General features: G+C 39.5%; 1 protein-coding gene across 5 annotated transcripts in view; it reads left to right on the forward strand.

Moving 5' to 3' along the window:
* Positions 1-18,646, forward strand: part of THRB (thyroid hormone receptor beta) — a 375,028-nt gene that overhangs the window by 145,621 nt on the left and 210,761 nt on the right. For all 5 annotated transcript variants that reach the window (XM_081283514.1, XM_081283518.1, XM_081283513.1 and 2 more), the window contains exon 2: positions 5,017-5,087. The gene's annotated coding sequence lies outside the window, so the exon portion shown is untranslated. The remainder of the gene's footprint in view (positions 1-5,016; positions 5,088-18,646) is intronic.

Here is an 18,646-nt window from a genome sequence, read left to right on the forward strand (position 1 = left end):
ATTATTTCTGTTCACCTAGAATATTTGTTTAGATCAGACCTCATAAATATTTGCTTCTGATTCCCCTTTCCATTCCCACGGCCACTGTGATATTTTTATGTCTCCATTAGAAGAGACTTTCTAGATGGCTTCCTTGATTCAGGAGCTTAAAATTTTGATGGGGCCAGTGGTCATGGATGCCACTGAAAACCATGGGAAAGCTCTGAACCATCTCTCAGGAAATCGAATGCTTGCACAAACTTCTGCAAATTAGTTAAAGAGGGCTGTGAAATCCCTGAAGTCTACACTTAATTAATAACCCTGATCTAGTTTCTCTCTCTCCCACCTATCCCTCCGATTTCTATTAGCATAATCCTCCTAGTGCACAATGTAGATGTTACCCCTGCTCAGAACCATGAAATCTCCTACTGCCTTCAGAACAAAAGTCCAGTCTTCTTGGATTAGCATTCTGAAGCTTTTCTGAATGGCCTCATTTCTGCCTTCTAGCCTCATCACTAGTCTCCACCCCAGCCTCCCCCTCCTAAGTACTCAGCCTTCGTAGCCAAACCAGAATACAGGCCATTTCTTTTTAGTGTTTCCTGCACGGTCCCCTCTGTTGCTGCAGCTTGAGCTTCCCTTCCCCTTATTCTCTCTATCCAGAACTTTCCAGCCCTCATACGGCAGTGTTTAATTCGGGTGTTTATGAATGTGGCACTCAGCACCGAGCACATTCTAGCATGCCACATATCACAAACAAGTCTAAGGGTTGGCTGAGTGATTCTTCCAGACCCAGCAGGACTCACTCAGACACCTGTGGTCAGCTGTATGTCAGCTGGGTGACCTGACAGAGACAACTATGCGAACCAACTACTCTGTGTGTTTCTCATCCAAGACAGGGAGCTCAGGCATGTTCTCATGGCAATCACAGAAGAGCAGGGAAACACACATAACAAGTACTTTTTCAAATTGATATATATGCAGCATATGTGACAACATTCCACGGGGTAAAACTTGTCACATGACCAAAAACAGGATCCAAAAGCACATAAAAATATTCAGCCTCTTCAGGGGCAGAACTATAGTGACATGATAAAGGGTAGATAAGGAAAAGGATAAAGCACTGGGCCTAGTGTTAACAATGCTATGTTGTAGATTTAAAAAATAATAATAATAACTTTAAGAGGATAGCTCTCATGTTAAGTGTCTTACCACATTTTAAAAAAGAAAACAAAAAGCAAAACTACAGAAAAAAAAAATCCGTCCTGCATTAACAAAGCTTTCTCAAGCAAAACCAAAAGAATTAGAGTCTGTGGCATCAGTATACCATTGTCAATAAGAATGTATTCATCAACCCAGCAGAAAAAATATACATGGATAAATCATAGGGAGAAAGACAGAAGGAAGGAAAGAAAGAAGGAAAAGGTGGAAGATAAATTCACAGAATAAGACAAAGGCCTTTAAAGATATCAAAATATTCTCAACTTTATTTACCCCAGAGATGTGTGAGTTCAAACTCACTATCTGCTATCAAATATAAAGAATAATGTTGGATAACATGTGTGTTATCAAAGGTATGGGGAAATGGTGACTTTCAGACACAGAATATAAATTGAAACAATCTCTGTGGAGTCTAATTCATAAATATCAATCAAAATGTAAAAGCGTGCATACTCATTAAATAGCCAATTCTATTTCTCCAGATTTGTCCTACACATTACCTTATGGGTGAGAACCAGCACTTGTGCATAGTGATACACTGAAGTCCTATTTGGAATAACAAAAGGAAAGACTTCACTGGCCTTCAATAAGTGTGATTTTGATTTAATGATATAAGGAGATACTATGTAACTGTCAAGATAAAATTTTTAAAGAATGTATAAGACCATTTAAAACAAGCAAAAGAGACTAGGGCTGTAGCTGAGTGGTAGAGTTCTTGCCTAGTGTGTGGGAGGCATTGTGTTCCATCCCCAGGACCATCACAGATAAGGAATGTCAGCTACTCATGCCACTCAGTCTATCTCAGGCTACAGACATCAGATTGAAGATGAATATAATGAACTTTTGCCATGTCATTAACCCTGTAGAAATAAATTCAATATAAATGTAACTCCTTTAAAACTTTGCAATAAAATGCTCATTATGTATTTGCCAGTTTATTCTGTGCAGTTTCATTTGCCCAGAGTTTCTGCTCTCTCCCCCCAAAATAGACCAAATAAAGAGCCATTTATAAATAACAGATTAATAAACCAAGTCAAAAGGACTTTATTTATCCTTTAACCTTCAATTTGTGTTAATTGGGAGCAGCCATGGGAATTAGTGCCAACCTCACCTCGGGTCAGATGGCCTACCAAAATGAACTGTTTCATGCCCAGAAATAAATGTCTTCCAAATATAAATATGAATCAGTTACAAAACAGATTCTTTTCAAACTACAAAATAACTGCACTGTTAATATATTTGTGCCCCAGTTAAAAATCTGTAATGAACGCATGCTCTGAGCTAAAGTTGTCCAGGGGAGTGATTCTCATTTTTGCCTTGAAACTCATGTAAATAAAACTGGGCAGTCTCCTTAGAGCCATGCGCGAATTCACAGCTTCTTCTTTTCTAAAGAGAAGACAAATTTAAAATGGATATGTTTAAGCTGGAAAGGCTTGGGATGTGACCTGGCTCCTTTAAATTTCATGACACGGGAATCACATTGAATTTGTCTTCTTTGAAGGGCTCTGATACGATTTGTTCTCAGAGACAAATCATGGAAAAAAAATGCTCTGTTTGTGTTACAGCAAAATTTGGAAGTCACCTCAGTGACACTGTTTTTCAGTTTCTTCTCAGCAGTTTTGTCTTTAAAACCTGAGCCTTTTTTCACAAGGCCCATGACATCAGTCTGCCTGGGTGAAATCCCTGCTAGGCTCTTGTTCACTGTTTTGACTTTGGACAAAATGTCTAAACTTTCTCTGCCTCTTTTTTTCTCATCTGGAAAATGGATTTTAAATAATTTTACCTACCTCATATCGTGAGGATTAAATTGTGAAATAAGTAGCACAACCCAGCCCACAAACTGCTGAATAAATGTTACATATTAATGCTTATTGTTGTTAATTACATCAGAATTCATTTTGTTTTCATGGAGTCAAGTTCATATATATTCTTCAAAGTCTATATCAGACTTACACTTTCAAATATGTTTATATATGTGTGTGTGTGTGTGTATATGTATACACATAAATATGTTGTGTTTATGCAAAAGGCACTGTTTATTCTTAGACATTAATTCAGGGTAAGGGTATATATATTTACTCAAAATTTGCACAATGTCATAACAACAATTACAAACATGAGCTACTTCTTGGTTTGTTAATCTCCTCTTTTGAGCATGCTTTTAGGAGAGAGCATGCTTTTAAATGTTTTGTTCTTCAACTTCATGCTATCAGGGTTTCTGATGGTCTAGTAAACAGGGAAGTTGAAGGTGTCAGATTAGAAGGCTTATGACAAGAATAGAAATCTTGAAGGAATGGGATAAATACAACTTCAAAATCTTCCTATAGATTGTTTAAAATGGAAGAAAATTAATAACAAGCCAGTACATTTAAAATAAAAATATGCATTGACTTTCTACATTTGGAGTGTGTGTTTTGCACTGTTATAATGTGGCAGAGTCACAGTAAACACAAGGCAAGGTGACATCCTCAGGAAGCCCAGAGTGGAGCTGGGGATGCAGCTCAGTGGCAAAGCACTTGCCTAGAAGCCCAGAGTTGAGTAGCAAAGAAAATCTGCACATACACACATGCATAAGCACACCCACACATAACCAACAATCACTTTAATGATATAACTAGTGCTTTTATGGTGCCATAAATGATGGGTGTTGGGGGAAAAGACAATAACCAAGTATATATTTATTCAACTCAGCAGTTAAAGGGAATGAGCTGCTCTAGATGATCAGGGTTAAAGCTCACAAGCATAATGTGGAGTCACAAATCTAGATGGGGAGATACATATAGAGAGATTCATATCACACAGGTAATTAAAAACACACAAACACTGTTCATCGCCCTGGAAACATAGATATGTATGTGAATGCAAAAAAAAAAAAAGTGTTCTGGAAAGGTATAAACAGATTTATGAACTGGGCTTAGGGTAGACTGATCAAGGAGATTATACCTCTGCTCTATTTCTCTTAATTGAACACAAAAGAACAGGAATTACCAAAAAAAAAATGTTAACAGTGATCCAATCTGGGTGGTAGGAACCCAGATTTTCTCCTGACCTCAGGTTTTCCATGATTTCTAAGTTCACCTTAACAGACACTACAAAAATCATGGGGCCCCAGTTGAAAAGCAGTTTCTCACTTGCAGTATAGACAGACACCAAAAGACATCTGCTGCCACATGAACGGATGCCACATCTGTTTGGCTGCCCCAGTCATCTTGTTTGTGTCTGTGGGAGGTATTCCCGATATGATCACACTTCACCCAATCTAGATGGCTCCATAGCTTGGAGCTCGGGTGGCTCCCCTGACATATGCCCTGATAGATCTGCCCTTTCCCCACAGGTGCCACCCAGCAGTGTCTCTGCCATAACAGGGTTGCAGTTTTACCCAAGTCCTATCCCATGACCCAGCCTCTGACATAAAGCTGGGTCCACTTGAGCACTATATTCCTGATTGGTTTGCAATTCACATTTGTCTTTCAGTCATCTTCCCAGGCTTGGGATCCAAAACTCATGGGTCTTGTTCCCGAAATTCCACAGAGAAATAGGTCTTTGGGAGCCAGGGAAGTTGTCCCATGCCTATAATATGTGATTTCAGCCCTTGTGTTCAGGTCCCTTTCCCTGAAACCATGTCCCCTTCAGAGTGAGATTTTTATCTTAAGTCAATTTGCATTTATTCAAAATCAGAGACAGCTCTGAAACCAGAAACTATTTAAGCATCGAAATCAGAGCAGCTGCAGATTAATCAAATGTTGGGAAAGTTTTAAAAACAACAACAACAAAAGAAAACCAACTTATATTTATCTTCTTGTGTTTCCTTTTCTCCAGGTCTGCAGTTTCCCTCCCGTCGGCTGACCTGCGTGGTGCCAAGTTCCACACGTGACCGAATGACGAAGAAGGTCAGATGCCAGGCTTGAGTTGGCCGTTTGCAAATTTGTGATTTTGACACTCTTGTACATTACAGGAACTGTCTTCCGATTGGTGGCATTCTCTGCTCTCGTTATGTAACATAGTGAACTCTGTAGGTATTTGGGAGAAACAGAAAACATTAATTGGCCTGGAAAAATAAAAGCATTAGAGAAAAGGAAGGGTAGCAATTCACTGAGGGAAAGAATAATCATAGTACAGTGGAAAAAAACACTGTAGTATGATTTTTCACTTGTTTTTCAACAACAGTCCTCTCCCATGGATCTATTCCCTCATTCCATCACAGAATGCTAAAACAGACAAACAAACAAAAACCATAAGAATTAGATGAGCCATTTGGTGAGAGCAAGTCAGAGAGGGCTAAGCCCCTGTGCAGCGCTGTTCTACTTTCTCTGCTGATAAATCCTCTGACTTTTCTTCTTGAGGTGCGCATTAACATCAGGCAGCCGGCTGGAACTCGGGGTTATAATTTGGAGCCCAAGTTTGTTTTCATTATTAGAACAACACAGTTTCAGTTTGTCTCTGCATTTAAGGTTGTGTCAGCACTTTCCTTTCTGTGTTTATTATTTTTAGCAGTTTAAAAGCTCACCATGAAAAAAAAAAAAAATGGCTTTCTGGCAGGAGGGTAACATCCAGGCTTGGCCAGGGCCTGGTGGAGTCTATAGAAATGCTCACTGGCTGCCGGAGTCGGCTCTTTTGAATGCTGTCTTTGTGCCTCCCCTCACCCATGGCCTCTGGCCTATTGTCTAGGCGCCTCGGTTGGACTGGTGCTATCTGATTGTAACCAGTACTAATATTACAGTGCTTGGTGCCCAGGCCCTCCCTCGGGGGGCCCCCCCTGTCTGGCTGCCTCTGTCTTCCAACCCTCCCAACCCTCCCTGGAGGGGACCAGTCACAGTTCTCATATCAGAAAACACGAATGGTGATTTATGAACATTCTGGAAAAGGAGTCATTAAGAGTCTTGGAGACCCGGGGTTCTCATATATAGGAGAGTTCCACTCCTCAACCCCTTCTTCATCCCACCCCCAATCAAGATTTCTGTGGTCCTCCACCCCCACCAGGAAACCCAGGGCATCTCAGAATAGCTGCACACATATTTGCAGGGCAGTTCCCTTAATTTACAGATGAGGAAGCTAAGGAGAGTTTTCTATAGATGCTCAAAACATGAGGCATTAGGTCCAAAAGAGTGCACAGCCTACGAATCAATTTTATATAGTTCTAGAAAAGGCATAACCAATTAATGGTGATAGCAATCAAAACAGTGGTTACCTTGGGAGGGAAAAGGGGATTGATGGATAAGAAGCACAGGGGAATTTTCTGGAATGATGGAAATGTATATCTTTATACAAGTGTGGGTTGCATGTCGTTTATCAAGACCCATCTGTGCATTTTAATCTATGTAAATTATACTTCCATTAACAATAAAAACAAAGAGGGAACATAAAGCAAAAAATAAATTAGACATTTAGTTAATGGAAATATTGTCTCCAGAAATTGACTGTGATCAATTTTCTTAAAGCTATTTGGGCTATTTATTGAGTCGGGTCTAAGATCATTACATAAAATTTCTGAAAATCAGAGACTATGCTGTTGTTCTTCCAGTATTTTCTTTGTCCAATAATCACGAAAACAGGGGAAAATTTTTTTCTCAGATAATTTCACACAATGAATCACTGAATACACTTTGGAGTCTCCCGACCTGTAACATGGTTCAGGTGTGCTCCACGGGAGTTTGGGGAGTGGAGTTTGGGGAGTTTGGGGAGTCCTGATTACAACACTTGATTCTACAGCCACAGAAGCCAAAGTTCCAGGATCCTTACAGAGGCACCATTTTCAAGATGGGGTCCTCTGAGTTTTAGTGACTCTGTGACTTTTTTCTCCGCTGCGAAGAGTGCTTTGGGGTGAGGACAATTTTATTGGTTTAGATATTGGTGCCTCTCTATCAAATCCTATCTATATAAAGGGATCCACAAGTAAACACATGTGACATATATTACACATATTACATTTCCATTCTGGTTTATATTATTTCCTTAGTCAGCCAAATTTATATGGAATGATAAAACTTTAAGAATTAGGCTTTCTCCTTCTAATCCATGCAGATAGACATGTACATTAGTCAGCTTTTCGTTGCTGTGCCACAAATACCCAACAAGAACAACTTAGAGGAGGCAAAGTTTATTTTGAACTTATAGGTTTCAAGGTTCAGCCCATGGTCCACCAACTCCATCACTCCAGGCCCAAGGTGAGCCAGAGCCACATGGCAGAATCAAGTGGCAGAGGAAGCTGCTCACCTCACGGTAGCCAGGAATCAGAGAGAAGGAGGAGCTGGAGTCACAAGACATTATCCCTAAGGGCGTGCCCCCTGACACCCACTTCCTCCAGTCATGCCCCACCTGTGTACAGTTACCACCCAGTGCAGTAGTCCTTCCAAATTATTAGCCCATAAAATGACTTAGTCCATTTATTAGGTCGTGATGCACATAATCTAATCATTTCACCCCTGAACAGTTCTCCATTGACACAGGAGCTGTGTGGGGACACCTCACATCCAAACCATCGCAATGTGAGTCCAGGCCTGGCACCGTTAGGACAATTCTGCAGGATCATGATGATCCTGAGTGAGCCTCAGAGTGATGGATAGTCTTAGTGCCAACTACACCTCCCCCAAAAGAAAAATCTCTTCTCAGCCTCTTTCCAGAACTTTGAATTTAATCAGAAATATTGTGAATAAGAGCAAAGATCAAAATATGCTCAGCGCCCTCTGGAGATGCTGAGTGTATAAATGGTGATGGGTGGCTTCCATCCAATGCCACCCTGATCATTGCCAGAGAAATGAGATGCCATAGTGGGACCAGGTCCCTGAAGTTCCAGAAGATGCTTTTCTGTAATTTAGGATTGAATATTGTCCAGTAATCTCTGTTTCACAGATATAAACCTCGTTTCGGTCATGCTTTCCTTTGACAAGTACTATTAATAATGCTCCAGAAATTCTTCCTAATGTTTTAATTTGCTCCTACACATCTGAGTGTTTTTTCAGTGAACTATAAAATGTAATATTCCTCTCATGTGTCTTACCAGAGCAGAATTTCTGGTGTCTGGGGGTTAAAGACAGGCCTTCACTGAAACCTAGAAAATGGGCCATCTTGGATTCATTGTGTTTTGGGCAAATATCAAGTACCATCAAATAGTTGCCCTTTGACCTATCTCCTTGCCATAAGGGGTTTGACTCTCTCTAACAAGCACCTTCCATCTCCCTGAAAAACTTCGAGCAGACCTTATTTAAATTCTCCCATTTATTCTAGAAGCCAGGCAATAAAATGGAAGATAATTATTTTGGTTGAAATTCAGCTAAGGACAGAGAGCAGGGAAGAGGAGACTCAGAAGCCAATCATCCCTTTCAGTGCCTGTTGAGGCTGGCAGAGCAAAGAAACTGGTTTTTGAAAAGGAAATGGTGACATTGGTAGGAAGTAGCAAGAAAGAGTCATATGGAGCCAGAGCAGGAAGGATTTGAAGGTACTCAAATATTCCAGCCTTTGAGGCTGTTACTTTTCTTCAGAAAAGACAAACTGTCTACTGCTTGAGCGATTTCCCAACAAAAAGCCAAAGCCCTTGCTCACCCCCAACACAGATCCACATGAACACAAGTTTAATTCCCTAATGAAGCGATGGCAGAACTGACTCATCTGCTAAAATGATTTTTTTTTCTATAATCAGGACATTTTTAACCCACACATACCATGTTTTGCCTGCATGTGACACAAATTCCCTAATCAAATCAAATTTAATTTAGCAAGAGTTTTCTCCAACCAGTTTATTTTAATGTGCATAAGAGCAGAAATGAAATTACCTAATATAAGAATCTGAGCAGAACTTCCTTTTTTAAAAAATTCCATTTGAAAGGACGTGTTTCACGTCATTGGGAGTCAACTTAACCAAATGGAAAATACCAAGGCAGTAATTGTCTTCTCCATTCCAGTGACTGTGGGCAAGAGGTCCTCCTGGAGCCAGTGTTCTCAAAATGTCTTTTTCCTCTCTTTCTTTCTTTCCTTCTTTTTTCTTGTGCATAATGCAACATGTGTAGTCAGATTTCAGCTATTCCTGAGCATGGGAATGAGGGTTAAATGGCAATAATTAAAGTTCAACTTATTGACATTTTTCCCACTGATGTTTATAAGAAGCAACTGGGAAGGACTTTTCACAACTGGGAAAATATCCTGGTTTGAGTTTCATCTCCTTTTCCTGTCTCCTATTTTCTCTATTGGTACCATTGAGTTAGTAACAGTTTTAAAAAAAAATCAGTCTGGCCAAAAAATAGCAAACACTTTGATGTGCATATCATTTTTATTCTCAGTTTCTGGGCAGGAAAACTGAGGGGGAAATGGAGCAATGAATGTCTAAACCTTCATCGTGTTGGGTGTTATCTGAGATCATCGGCCCATCTGTAAGCCACCATTTATAAGAAGAGGAGCAGTGGATTGAAACTAATTAACATATCATATATATCTGGAAAATAGCTAAATTTATGAAGAGAATAAATATTAGAGCCTTCCATAATAGAAAACCATAAACAATGACTTAAACACACTCAAAAGTCTCTTTTTCTCTCCAGATCAGGAGGCATGATTCTATGATCATCCAGCACTCAGACTTCTTTCTTGCTGAATTGCTGAATTGCTTAGTCTTGGCGTGTGGCTTTATTCTCAAGGTTCTTTTTTGGTTCAAGATAGTTATGGGAGCTCTAGCCCTTGCATATAAATTCTAGGCAAAAAAAAAAAAATGGGAACAGGGAGATAAAAGGTACCCATTATCAGCTATGTGTTTCCACTGTAGAGGACCTTTTTAGAATTCTCTCTCACAATTTCTACCTATTATCTCGTTGGCTGACTCCATGGTACAAGAGAAGCTGGAAAATGCTACTGAGTACCTTTCCACCCAAGGTGAAAGTGGAATCTGGTTAGGAAGAAACATGTGGAGGCAGCGTCTGATATGGAGAAGATCAAAGTGAAGGACAGATCTTATCTGAAGATTGGTAGTCCCAAGATCTGTAGATAGACTTACCTTCTAGCCAGGTGCATGCTGGATAAAAAAAATGGGGGGAGCAATAAAAGATACGTTTGAGGAATCCACTTCATGGTGAGAAACTTTGTATTATTCGTAAAGTGGTATCAGGGACAGGGGACAATAAATGTATGTGATGGAATTAGTGAAGAATGAAGTGACCATGGAGAAATGTGTTCATCAATTAGCTGTTTAATTTAAAACTATGTTAAAACATGAATATATTCAAGCACATACATGTGGGGGGGATCTGCATGTTCATACACATATGCATGTACATGGAGGGCACCCCAGGACAGACATCAACTAAGCTTCTAGGGGAGAGGATAGGAATAAACAAAAAAAGAAAAGTTGTATTGTGTTTTTCTACGCAGAAAATTGTCAGGAGTTAATGGTGCAGTCCATCAGCAATGTCTAAGTAATGCCTCAATAAATACACACATACATCGAAAGCAACATAAAACTTTCCTGGGTCTCCATACCACTAAAAGCAATGATCTTCAGACTTTAACATCCAAAATAATCACCTGAGAGAAGGAAGCAAAACAGAAAAGAGGCAAAATTACAGACTTTTAAAGGAAATAGAAGGAAGAGGAGTTGTAATGATAACTACAAAATCATCATAAGGAGCCAAGCGGGAAGACGTGGGAAAGTCAGGATGGGGGAGGAACCAGTTGTTAAGTTTCTAGGTTTTTTCCTTTCTACTTTGTTTCCTTCCTCCTTCCTTCCTTCCTTCCTTCTTTCCTTCCTTCCTTCCTTCCTTCCTTCCTTCCTTCCTTCCTTCCTTCTTTCCTTCCTTCCCTTTTAGGAGAAATAGATTCAGGAGTTTGATCATTATATTTTCATAAATTTTTAATTACGGGCTCCCAAGTAGCAAAAAAATTAACCCCAAATAATCATCATATCCCTTCAGTTAAGCCAGAGGGCAGCAGGTAATGTCTTGTCATTTACTGCTGACAAAAAGCGGGTCCATTTTTTATTTTCACAGGATGGAGCCAGAGCCCCCAACACAACTGTTTGTAGATTCCCTGTGTCCAGAGCACATGACATATCTGTATAAGCCCACACCCCAAGTATGCATGATCCACAGGACTAGGCAAAATTGACCAAGTTGGTCAGTGCAAACTGTCAGTTCTGTGTGTTTGACATCCTTGGCTAAAAGGCAAAAATGATTTTTCATTTTAGCTTTTGTCATCAGCTACAATGGAATAATTGGATTTCTGATTTTAACCCCATCTGATTGCATTTTGCAAAACTAATGTGAGTCCTGTGTTTTTCCACCCAGTGCTAGAGGGGGGCAGGTTTGGTTGGTTGCCTTGGCTGCCTGCTACTTCAGGTGGCTTCCTATTCAGCTTGCTGAGGCAAGTGTTGTGATTTCTTCTGTAACATCCTGCACAGGTCTCTCATTAAAAATAAATGCCTATACGCTTACATATTAAAAGTATAAAGACAAGGATGGGAAAAATACACACCAACTGTAAAACAGTGGTTAGCTTAGTGCAGGGGGTAGTGAAGATAGGTCATTAGCAATTTGATATGCTTTTACTTCTTATAGGAAGACGAAGTAAATAGAGCACATCTGAATGTGGGTACATGAGTGTCTATAATATTGTTTTACATAACTTTTTTTTGTACTAGGGATTTAACCCAGGGGCAATTTACCACCCTGCTACATCCCCATTCTCCCCCACCCCTGTTTTAAAAACAGAGTCTCACTAAGTTGCTTAGGACTTGGCTTACTTGCTGAGGCTGACCTTAAACTTGCAATCCTCCTGTCTCAGTCTCCTGAGCTGCTGGGATTACAGGCATGTGCCACTGCATGCGGCTGTTTTATATACCCTTTAAAGATATGAGCTGTTTCATAATTTACATTTTTTTAAAATTAAGCAAATGCCCTTCTTGGGGCTGGGGCTGTAGTTCAGTGGTAGAGCACCTGCCTCGCACATGTGATTCGATGATTTTGATCCTTCACATAAAAATAAATAAATAAAGATATTGTGCCCATCTACAACTAAAACAAATAGTTTTTAAGAACGCTCTTCTTACAAGCAAAGTTAGCTGATTCCTTTAAATGAAATCATTGCTTTTAGTTTTGAGCAGTCAAAGATAGTGTTTCTCAAAGATAATATCATCTAGAGTGCTTGTTAAAACAGTTTCCTGGGTTCTACCCCCAAAGTTTCTGATTCAGTAGGTCTAGGGTGGGGGCTGAGAATCTGCATTTTAACAAGTTCCCCAGTGATGTAGATATTGCTAATCCATGAACCACACTTTGGGAACCACTAATCTAGGAGAATTTTTCATCAAGAAACGTAGAATTTGGGCTGACTGATCACTCTTCCATTCATTGAACAATTATTTACTTTGTAACTAAGTATCGACTTCCACACTTGATCTAGACCAGGTATTTTACATAAAGGTATGAGGATGACCTCATTCTGATGGAAAGGAAGCAGAACTTCCCCCATGTAGCTATGCAGGTTGGACACCATGTGAATGGTGGTGCCCCCAGTGGAACCCTGCAGCTCAGCCACACAGGACAGTTCTGGAAGCCAAAAAAAAAAAAAAAAAATGTTTGCACAACAGTATTATGCATGCATGTGACTGTGCATGATGTTGAGAGATGAACAGGACCTCTGAGCCTGGGTACGAATTGGGAGCAGAGTCAGGAAAGGCTTCCTGGATGATGAGAGTTCTTAATTGAGTCTGAAGAGATGAAGAAAAGTTATACAGGGAACAGAGAGGGAGCAGGCAAAGGAAATAACTTTTGCAAACACAGAAGCAGGATATGTAACCTGTAATAATATTGTTGAGAATTCAGGCTGGCAGGACAAGGGATGGCTGTCAGGAGTCAGATCAGAAAAATGCTTGAATCTTGATTCGAACAGCAGTAAGGGACCATTTTAAAAAATCTTAAATAAAACAATGATTCAATCCAGTTTTATACATTCGAGAGTCCTATGGCCAGGGCAAGACAGATGGGTTGGAGGTAAAATTGGCCACAGCCAGCCAGGTAAAATGTCTCATTAGTACCCATGCAAAATGATGAGGGCTGAGCTTACGCAGTTCTGGAGAGGAAGGGATGGATTCAGTAAATGGGACAAAAGTTAGAATTGACAAAAGGGTTGATTAAACCCAAGGGTTGATTAAAAAGCAGAAGCAAGAGAGAAGCCATCAAAGACAACTTTAAGCAATTTGTGTCTTAAGCAATGGGTGTATGTTGGCGCTAGTCTCTGATCTTGGGAAGGACAAGAGGAGACCTAAGGGCTGGAACAGGCGCTGGAGAATGAGACTAGCTTTGCACATGCAGAGTTTGAGGTATTTCTGGAACATTCATGTGGAGGCATCAACTGCTCACAGATATATCCTGACCTGGAGACTTCAATTTGGACAATACCCAGGTATTAATCGCTTATATATCATTATAAATAATGCTGCAGTAGAGAGACATAAATGTCACCTTAATTTCTGATCATTTCCATAAGGCATATGGAAATTTCTAAAATAAAGGCTATTGGAAAATATAATCAAATTATTCAACAAAAGTTCATGTCATTTTTCTCTTGCTTTATTTAGTAGCTTAGAAGAGCATTCCTCTCCCTTCAGCTTTAGCCACAGTCTCTTGTCTTCACACATTGGATACCACAGAGAAAGATTGCTTTCCTGTGTGCATTTCTGATGAATGTCCATCACATGCATTTCTCTTTACCCAAGGATTATCTGTGCCCATTTTCTCTGGGACATTGATTGACTTTCTAAATTGATTTTCATAACTTTTTTTTCTCTGCTACATTTATTATATTTATTCTCTCTTTCCCATCTTATTCTTTGAAAATACGTTTTTCCAATTTCTTATTTGTCTTTGCTCCAGCAGTAGGTGACTCTTCTCTCTGCCTGGAATGTTCTCAGGTACCCTCCATGGTACCTCCTCCTCTTGCAAGTTTTGATTCAAATTGTATCCACTCATCAAGGTCTTCTTCCCTGACCACCCTATTTAATACTTCAACTTTCCATCAAGCACAGCCCTTGGCAAATCTGATCCCCTTCATTCCTCTACCTTTCTTTTCCCCATATAACACTTCTTACCTTTTCATGTACAAGATGTTTATTCTGTTGTCACAGTCTTTATTTTTTTAGAACAGGTCTCTTTATGTTACCCAGGATGGTAAAGGCTCAAGTGGCCCTCCTGCCTCAGCCTCCCCAGTAGCAGGAACTATGGGCATGCATCACCACAGCCAACCTTGTTATCAATATCTGTCTACTATAATGTAGCCCCTTTGATAACAGGGATGTGGAAGACCATCCTGTTTCCAGGGACATCTCAAGCACCTAGAATTATGCCTAATATATGGTAGGTGCTCAGTACATATTTGTTGAATGAAGGGAGTGTTTTTACATTCTTATCCATTATCCTAGAATTTCAAAATTTAATCTGTAAAAATGTATTAGTTTTTCCTTTGTGATTTCCTTTCATTGTTTTATACTTAAATATTCCATTTAGAAATCGGTTATTCAGTTGTATTTTAAGTTTCTTTTTTAGGTTTCCTTAAAATAGTTACTCTTTGAGTTATACAGTGTTTATTAAAATATATAGTATGACATGAGACTTAACTAGATATTTTTCTCCCAAATTGTCCATATCTTCTCATTTTTTAAATTGGTCTAATTCCCCAATTAATTTATGAGGCTACTTTCTAAACATCCTACATTAAATTTACACAGAAGGATCTAATTAGAACCTGTCTAGTCTGTTTCATTATCTCTGATGACTGTTTTAAAACCCTTTCCATTAGCATTTGCCAACAGTCTTTCAGAAAGTCTCTGGTTGCACTAGGAGCAAAATTCAGATTTCTTAAGTCTTAAAGGAACCCATTAGAAGCAGGGGAATGAGGAATAGTCCCCTTGCATTTACTTGGATAAAAAAATAAATAATTTTTTTATTTTATCCAAAAATGTTCAACTCTTTCACAAATGATCTAAGTACCCAGCTTATGTTAAACACACATCTTTGCCTTTGTTGATGCCTGTGTTGTGCTGACTGATTTCCTGATGCTGTCCGTGGCAAAGAAATATTTGAGAGCACCACACTAATGATCAGAAAGCTTTGACTTGAAATGTGAGGAGGCCATGCCAAAGCCAACACTTTCTGGTTTGTGACTATGCTTCCTGTTAGTAATAAGTAGAGCAGCTCGTTACCAGATCCCTTCGGGAAAACATGTTGTCATATAAATATTTATTAAGATTTTCACTATGCAAAACTCTGTGCCAATAGGAAGTGCAAAAAGTACAACCAGTTATACTTCCCTGAAGGAACTTCAAATTAATTTAGTGGATCAAGATACATATACACATAAAAAGATGAATAACAGTTCAAGTTTTTCATTGTTAGTTGTGTTTTGGGCAATTCAAAGTGAATGGAGCGGATACAACGTATTCAAGATGTTAAGAAGAGAAAGAGATGGTGGTGGATTGAAGTGGTCTATGAAACCTTTACTGAGGGGATTAGACTCTGTATCAAATCTAGAAAATAAGAAGAATTTGACTTTTATAGAAGGAAAGAAAGGGTGATTAACACAAAATCCTATTCATAGCATTTAGCAGTCATTTTATTTTCTTTTTTTTCTTTTTTTTTAAGAGAGAGTGAGAGAGAGAGAGAGAGAATTTTTAATATTTATTTCTTAGTTCTCCGCAGACACAACATCTTTGTTGGTATGTGGTGCTGAGGATCGAACCCGGGCCGCACGCATGCCAGACGAGCGCGCTACCGCCTGAGCCACATTCCCAGCCCCAGTCATTTTATTTTCCATGTTGTTATTTGCTGCTGTTGTAGGCCATGAGCGCCTTATTTCTGGACTTTTGCTGTCTTATTCTTTAAAACATGTATGAACATTTTTTATTCCCACTTTGAACATTTGACATCATAGCATAGCTTCAGAGTCAAAATTAACCAGTGAGGAAAATCTAGCAGTCATGGTCAGATTTAAAAAGATCATCCAAAGACCCTGAGACAGCTCTCTGCCCCTTTAAAACCATTTACAACTATATGAGGGTGGCCCAACCACTTGTCTTTTTTTTCAGTTCTGTTTTTCTTCCTTTGAGAAGAAGCATTTCATGTGGTAGGTGTATCATGCCAACCACTAGTGATGGATGCTAACAGAGGGCAGATGGCAGCAATGAGCTTACCACCATGTTTTGGCAAACTTAACCTTTATCTCTCAATGAATTTTTTTTGTGAGCATGATTAATAAATAACAAATTCATCTTATAACACATATTTGGCAAAGCCCCAGAGAAAACATAGTCACAAACCATTCTCTTACACTGCTTCTTGTTATTAGATGATAGCCAGAAGCAGGAGATAAACCCACAGTCTGAAGAGACAGGACCTTACTACATGGGCCCTGCTAAAATGATCCATTTTAGTCACTGTATCCAGATGTTCCCATTTAATCCAAAACACTATCGCACATATTTTTTATCTCCCTTTTAGTTTTAAATAGTGTAAGACACATTATGCAGTAAAATAGACACAACATCGGAATATGCTTATTGTAAGCATTCACCTATTTTGATTTTCTGGTGATCAGGATTAAGAAATAGGCAGTCCAGCACACCCTACTTAGCAACCAACAGGTTATATGGACCTTTCTTTTTTTCTGTGTTAAGTTTGGCCTCAGTGGTTCTTTTTTACCTGGGATCTGTGGGCTATGAGTGATGGTAATTTTTATTTAGTATGTTATTAATGAAAAGCAACTGTTTCCCCACTAAAATTCAAAAAGAGTAGAAGTGGAAGGAGTCAATGCACATTTTCTACATGTGTGCTATATTTCAAAATAAAAGATGTTGGAGGAGAAGAAGCAATACTGACAAGATGGGCAAATGACATCTCCAAGAACTAGCAACAGAATTCCTCTACAAAAGGGAACCGTGCATGTTAATGATTGGATTGATGTGCTTGGAGGTCAAAGGATAAATTTCCAGTGGTTCTGAGTGAATGTGAGACTCTTCTGCTAGAAACAAGGGAGGTTTAGGTTATTACTTCAGAGGAGAAAGGAGGGAGGAAGGAAGAAAGGAAGGAAAGGGAGGAAGGGGAAAGGGAAGGACAAAGACAAAGCCCCAGAGAAAACACAGAAGGCTGTAAAGTGATTCCTAGTCCTGACCCCTTCAGATCTGCAGTAAGGAAGCTAAGAAGGTTACTACATCTGTTATAGAAAGGATGTACCTTTGACCACAGTCAGTGTGGAGTGAAGCAGGCAAATCAGGTGCCCACAGGGGTGGTATCCAAGATGGCTGGGAGGATCACAGAAATCTTTCAGAAGGGGGGCCCAGGCCAGGGTGGAATGGGGTTCTTTATCACCAGACGTAGCATCCTCTGTTGGTTTGGAGCACTGCCTCTCAAGGTTTTTGTTTTGTTTTGTACCAGGGATTGAACTCAAGGGCACTCAACCACTGAGCCACATCCCCAGCCCTTTTTTGTATTTTATTTAGAGATGGGATCTTGCTGAGTTGCTTAAGGCCTCACTAAAAGTTGCTGAGGCTGCCTTTGAACTCGGAATCCTCCTGCCTCAGCCTCCCAAGCCACTGGGATTACAAGCATGCACCACTGTGCCTGGCCTTCTCAAATGTTAATGCTCATACAAGCCACCAGAGAATCTTGTTAAAGATGCTAATTCTTAACCAGGAGGTTTAGGGTAGGGCCTATATAATGCTTATATTTCCCCCAAATTTTAGACTGTATAAGGGGACAGACTGTGTTAGGCTCAGAGACCAACATGACCAGCCAGAAGTGGTTCCAGCCTGCCTCTGCATTGTATTTTATAGATGTCTCTGTTGTGGTCATCTTCTTTTGTAAGTACATTGCTGGGTGCCTGTCTTCCCCATTCAGCTGAGCCTTGGTAAAGCCACCTGTATTATTCATCTTCTTGCCCCTCACCCCACAACTGCCAACACCTGCCACAGTGTTTGGTGCCAACAAAACTCTATTCATTTGGTGCAAATCGTCTTCATAGGCAGCAGTCATATATTTAAAAAGATCACATAAAAGCTTCACTTGACTTCCACTTGGTATACCTTATCTTTTTTTTTTAGAATCCAGTGCTAATTAAGTTAGATAATATGTCCAATGATTTGAGTATCTGTATCAAATACATGACTACAGACATATTTACTTAGAATTGAAAAATAATTGGTGTGATGGAAGGATCTATAAATGTTTGTATTTATCATAATGCATGAAGTTTTCCCCCTATAATTAGCTATGAATTGAAAGAGATAAGTACTACTTTTAGTAAACCTTACAGGGAATCATTATAGTATTTTCAGGACAAATAAATTAGGTGGTAAATACTTATTAAGCAAAATCCTTCCATTTGAAAATAGCTGCTTTATGTAGCAAGTGACTGAATAAACTTAGGATCTGTTTCATACCCAACATTATCTCAGAGCAAGCTCAGATGTGAAGGGGTCTCTTTT

The sequence above is a fragment of the Spermophilus citellus genome (genome assembly GCF_964194105.1).
Source record: "Spermophilus citellus genome assembly, chromosome: 3".
Lineage (NCBI taxonomy): Eukaryota > Metazoa > Chordata > Mammalia > Rodentia > Sciuridae > Spermophilus > Spermophilus citellus.